Source organism: Hyla sarda, chromosome 5, assembly GCF_029499605.1.
Source record: "Hyla sarda isolate aHylSar1 chromosome 5, aHylSar1.hap1, whole genome shotgun sequence".
Taxonomy (NCBI): domain Eukaryota; kingdom Metazoa; phylum Chordata; class Amphibia; order Anura; family Hylidae; genus Hyla; species Hyla sarda.
In genome coordinates, this window is record NC_079193.1 from 312,709,454 (window position 1) to 312,715,453 (window position 6,000).

Sequence of the window (6,000 nt, forward strand, 5' to 3'; positions counted from 1 at the left end):
ATCCGTGATGTGATAGAGACTACGTTTCTCCAGCCTCACGCTGGCTTTCTCAAAAAAGCGTGAGGCTGGAGAAACGTAGTCTCTATCACATCATGGATTAAACTTCACCTGACTGGATTTCAGACGTGGTGTGCTGCCTGTATTTTATATATATATATATACATACATATATATATATATATATATATATATATACATACACACACACACACACACATACATACACATACACAGCATTTCCTGCTTATAGGTTAAATTAGTGTCCCCTCATCTCTCCCCCTGTGTGTCACAGTCATAAGTGTCCCCTCATCTCTTCCGGTCACAGTCATGAGTGCCCACTCATCTCTCCCCTGTGTGTTAGGTATTCCTGTCCCCCCATCCACCCTGTCACAGTCATATAAGTGTCTCATCTTTTAGAAAAGAAACAAACTGTTTTACTTACCTCTACCGCCGTTCCCACACTAATCCCCTATTCTGCCCCTGATGTCTTTGATCAGTGCTCTGGTGAAACGTGACTGCCATGACGAGACTGAGCACGGAGCATCACCATTGGAACCACTGACTGGCTGTGGCGGTCACCTGACGTCTGCTACTCTGTAACATCAGAGCACCGACCTTAAGCAGAATGGGGGATCAGCACAGGAACGAAGGCTGTGGTAAATAAAACAGTTTGTTTTAGGAGGATGGCCACTCATTGAAAAGAGCTGACAAAAACCTGGGCACCACCACAAAATTCTTAGTCACCATGGCAACCTGTTGCCCGAGATTTGCCAAGATCTTCAATATATTAACACAATATTGTAACAGCCCACTCAGTGAATGATCATGTTTAAAGGGGTACTCCGGCGCTAAGACATCTTATCCCCTATCCCACCGCTGGGAGTATTGTGATGTCACGGCTCCGCCCCGTGTGACATCACGCTCCGCCCCCTCAATGCAAGTCTCTGCGGCGGGTCCCCCGCTATCAGGCAACTTATCCCCTATTCTTAGCGCCGGAGTACCCCTTTAAACAAACCAATAAAACAACCTACACAGAAAATGTAGATACAGCACGGGAGATTTATCAGAACCTGTCCAGAGGAAGTTGCTGAGTTGCCCATAGCAACCAATCAGATTTCTTCTTTCATTTCTCAGAGGCCTTTTCAAAAATGAAAGAAGCGATCTGATTGGTTGCTATGGGCAACTCAGCAACTTTTCCTCTAGACAGGTTTTGATAAATCTCCCCCTCAGAGTTAAAATATTACATGTTGCTTTTTAGATTGTTATTATTGTCACAAAATTGCATACAAGATAAATAGTCTAAGAGTTCCAGGATGCAGGCCTCATTTAACCTTTTTTTTTATCATCTGGGGTATATTTTTGTGACAATGACAGAATATGAAACATAAGTGACTCCATTTTCTATGTAGGTTTATTTATGTTCAGTATTTTTAGCAAAAACTAGAACCAGAGAAAAACTATAATGGAAAGATTTGCAGCTTTTTCTGTGTTTTGGACCCACTCCTGGTTTGGGTAAAAACACTGATCAAAATATTGGCCCCTATTTATCAATCAACCTGAAACCAAAACGGTCTGGTTCCTCCTAAAATAACCAATCAGAGCTCAGCTTTTATATCTTAATGAGCTTTGGTAAAGTGAAGGCTGAGCTGTGATTGGTTGTTATGTCAAATCCTGTGCAGAAGAAACGTTGACCAGTTTCCAATCAGATCGCTTCTTTCATTTTTAATAAGGCCTGTGAAAAATAAAAGAAGCAATGTGATTGGTTGCTATGGGCAACTTTTTCGCTGCCCAGGTTTTGATAAATCTCCTCCAGTGTGTGAAAAAGTGAGCGCTTTTTCAGTAATGTAGATGGAATGTCTAAGAACTAACAATGTCTAACTCCGCCTTCAGGCAACTGGGCATTCTGGGAGTTGTAGTTTTGAAACAGCTGGAGACATGGCATTTGGAAAACACTGCCTTAAAGCAAATTTAAAAGGTGGAAAATTCAGCCTCAAGGCTTGCATAGATTTAGAGAAGGAATGCAGTGAAAGATAACTTATCCCCAATTCAAAGGACAGAAGATAAGCTATAGATCGTGGGGGATCCGATCGCCGGGACCCCACAATCTCCTGAACGGGGCCCCAGCAGTCTGCCGGAAGCAGGCATTCCGACCCCCGCAGCCGACACGCCCCCTCCATGTATCTCTATGTGATACATACAGGGGGGGGGTGTCAGCCGCCGGTCCGGGCATGGGCCGCACACCCCCTTCCAGCAGACTGGCAGGGCCCCATTCAGGAGATCGCAGGGTCACAGCGGTCGGACCCCCCATGATCTATAACTTATCCTCTGTCCTATAAATAGGGAATAAGATATCTTAAAGGGGTTCTCCGGTGCTTACACATCTTATCCTCTATTCCAGTGTTTTCCAACCAGTGTGCCTCTGGCTGTTGCAAAACTACAACTCCCAGCATGCCCGGACAGCCTTTGGCTGTTCGGCCATGCTGGGAGTTATAGTTTTGCAACAGCCGGAGGCACACTGGTTGGAAAACACTGCTCTATCCAAAGGACAGCTATCACGCCGCCTCCCATAGACTTGCATTGAGGGGCAGAGCGTGACGTCACACGCCGCCGGCCCTGTGGTCGCCTGTAATCAGACCCGGAGCAAACACGCTCGGGGGACTGATTACAAACAGGGTGCCGCGAGCAAGATCACGGTGGTCCCCAGCGGCGGGACTCCCACAATCAGGCATCTTATCCCCTATCCTTTGAATAAGGGATAAGATGTCTAAGCACCGGCGAACTCCTTTAAGATATCTTTCACTACAGAACTCCTTATATTGAGAGAATCCATGTGCAAAGAAGTGACTTCTAAAAACTCTGCAGATGTGATTTTTTTTTATCAAAATTAGTTATAAATAATAAGAATTACAATCAATTCTGCTTAAACAAAGCCTTATATGGCTACATGGTCATCATATTAATACCAATAATGATGATGATAAATAATAATAATAATAAAGCTACAGCCATTGGTTTGTTGGCCTGAAGGGGTTAAACCCTCACTGCTGATTTCTGGAGTACCCCCTTAAATAGGGGTTATCCAGGAATAGAAAAACAGAGGTAATGTCTTCCAAAAACAGCGCCAACCCCATCCCCAGGTTATTTGTAGTATTACAGCTTGGCTACATTCACTTCAATGGAACTGAGCTGCAATATCACACATAACCTGGGGAGAGGTGTGGTGCAACTTTGGGACTATATATATATATATATATATATATATATATATTATTATTATTTTTTTATTCTGTTTAAGTATTTTGCCATTTTAAGCCGATAAATTAGTAAACTTGATTTCAATGCATTAAGAGAAGTGGTCTCCATATTGTGGACATCTAGTTGTTTCAAAACTACAACAGTTTTGCAACATGTGGAGGGCCACAGTTTGGAGACTGCTAATTTAGAGCATTAGAACCTTTAGCGGTCAGGGCATGCTGGGAGTTGTAGTGTTGCAACAGCGTGAGTGCCACAAGTTGGAGAACACTGGAGCTTCCCATGACAACCAATCAGATTCCAACACAGGTCAGAAAAGTGATCGGATTGGTTGCTGTGGGTTACGTGCACATTACAGGCTATGCACACAACTGGAACTGACAAGCTGGGAATCTGTGGAACTACAAGTCCCAAAATGCCTTTAACGATGAAGGAGACCTGGATGGCGTTAGACAAGAGCTGAAGGACCCAGACTGTGCAGGGACAATGCTACACAGGCAGAGGAGAACACAGAGCAACTCACAGGGCAGCAGCCGCACTGATCTCCACACATGTAAACAACCTCCTCCACTGCTGCAGCTGTCACCGCTACTTCCTGGATGTCCACAGTCACGTGACGGGGGTCTGACTACGGAAGCTCGTGATGACCAAAAGAATGGAGACAGCGCGGAAACTGAAAGCAGGCGGTCTGAGGGTCCTTTTATTTGGGGTAAAGATGAAGGCCAGTGAGATATAAGATAGACAGAGATATAGATAGATAGAGAGATAGATAGATAGACAGAGAGATATAGATAGATAGATAGATATGAGATAGATAGATAGATAGATAAATATGAGATAGACAGAGGGATATAGATAGATAGATAAATATGAGATAGACAGAGAAATATAGATAGATAGATATACAGAGAGATATAGATAGATAGATAAATATGAGATAGACAGAGAGATATAGACAGAGAGATATAGATAGATAGAGAGATAGATAGATAGACAGAGAGATATAGATAGATAGATATGAGATAGATAGATAAATATGAGATAGACAGAGGGATATAGAGAGATAGATAGATAGATAGATAGATAGCTATGAGATAGATAAATATGAGATAGACAAACCATGATCCGCAACCCTGCGATGTAGTTCGTGTGCGTGTTTTACTTTCATTTTTAAATATCCCACTGGGAGCCCTGAATGGCCGAAGGGCCATTCAGTGCTCTCAACGGGGTTTTTAAAGTCATTAGTGAGGATTGTAATGTTTCACTACACTGGCAGCTGGGGAAGCATTGCGCTGCGTTCCCCGGCTGCCCTTATGCGCTGCAGGAGGGCAAGATCTATAGGTAGCGCAGCAGTGGGCAATATACATAGCTAGGGCAGTGGGGAGGGGTATAATGCCCCCCCCCCCCCCGCCGCGCTAGCTATGTATAATGCCCCGGCTGTGCTAGCTATGTATAATGCCCCCCTTTCGCTGCGCTAGCTATGTATAATGCCCCCCGCTGCACTAGCTATGTATAATGCCCCCCTTTCGCTGCGCTAGCTATGTATAATGCCCCCCTTTCGTTGTGCTAGCTATGTATAATGCCCCCGCTGCGATAGCTATGTATAATGCTCCCCGCTGCGCTTACATATGTCCCCCAGCGAGCGCATACATAAATCCCTTGCAGCGCTATCTGTGAATAGCATGCTATCAGCAGCACATCATGCTGCTGGCCGGGAAAGGCAGCGCAATGCCGCCCACTTCCCGGCCAGCAGATGTGCTGCTGATAGCATGCTATTCACAGATAGCGCTGTGAGGGACATATGTGTATTGAAGCACTGCATGGGGACAGATATATAGTGATATATATCTGTCCCCGTACAGCGCTTCTATACACATATGTCCCTCACAGCGCTATCTGTGAATAGCATGCTATCAGCAGCACATCTGCTGGCCGGGAAGCGGGTGGCATTGCGCTGCCTTTCCCGGCCAGCAGCATGATGTGCTGCTGATAGTATACTATTCACAGATGCAAGGGGGGGCATTATACATAGCTAGCGCAGCGGGGGCATTATACATAGCTAGCACAGCGGGGGGCATTATACATAGATAGCACAGCGGGGGGCATTATACATAGCTAGTGCAGCGAAAGGGGGGGGGGAATCATATATATTGCGCTATATGTCTGGCCCCCCACTGTGCTGGCTATGTATATTGCCCACTGCTGCGCTACCTATAGATCTTGCCCTCCTGCAGTGCATCAGGGCAGCCGGGGAACGAAGCGCAGTGTAGTGTAGTGCAACATTACAATCCTGTAATAATGACCTTAAAAACCCAGCAAGAGCCCTGAATGGCCCCTCGGTGCTGGCCATTCAGGGCTCCAGGCGAGGTATTTGAAAATGAAAGTAGAACACACACACGATCTACATCGCAGGGTTAATATCCGTTTACATGACGTTATTTTTGACGGGAAAAAAAAATACTGAATGCTAAATTTTTTCCCTGTCAAAAAAAACGGAACAGGAAGGAAACGGGTGCAAACGGGTGAAAAAGGATTGTAAAAAAATCCCATTGAGATCAATGGGATCCGTTTACAGCCCTTTACAACCCGGTCATCAAACGGGTTGCGTAACGGGCATTTTTTGTCGGGAGCAGGCGGCTGTGTGAACGAGCCCTAAGGTGCAAAAAAACTGAGCTTTATTGGCCCGTGTAGTATGAAGATGAAGATGGTGTGATACCATCAAAACATCGTACTACATGGGCCAATAAA

General features: G+C 45.1%; 1 protein-coding gene across 3 annotated transcripts in view; it reads right to left on the reverse strand.

Moving 5' to 3' along the window:
- The window catches only part of PEX2 (peroxisomal biogenesis factor 2), a 28,240-nt gene extending 24,368 nt beyond the window's left edge, over nt 1-3,872 (reverse strand). For 2 of the 3 annotated variants that reach the window (XM_056522187.1, XM_056522186.1), the window contains exon 1: nt 3,776-3,872. The gene's annotated coding sequence lies outside the window, so the exon portion shown is untranslated. The remainder of the gene's footprint in view (nt 1-3,775) is intronic. The other variant, XM_056522190.1, reaches the window with a different exon arrangement.
- Nucleotides 3,873-6,000: the final 2,128 nt, after the last annotated feature.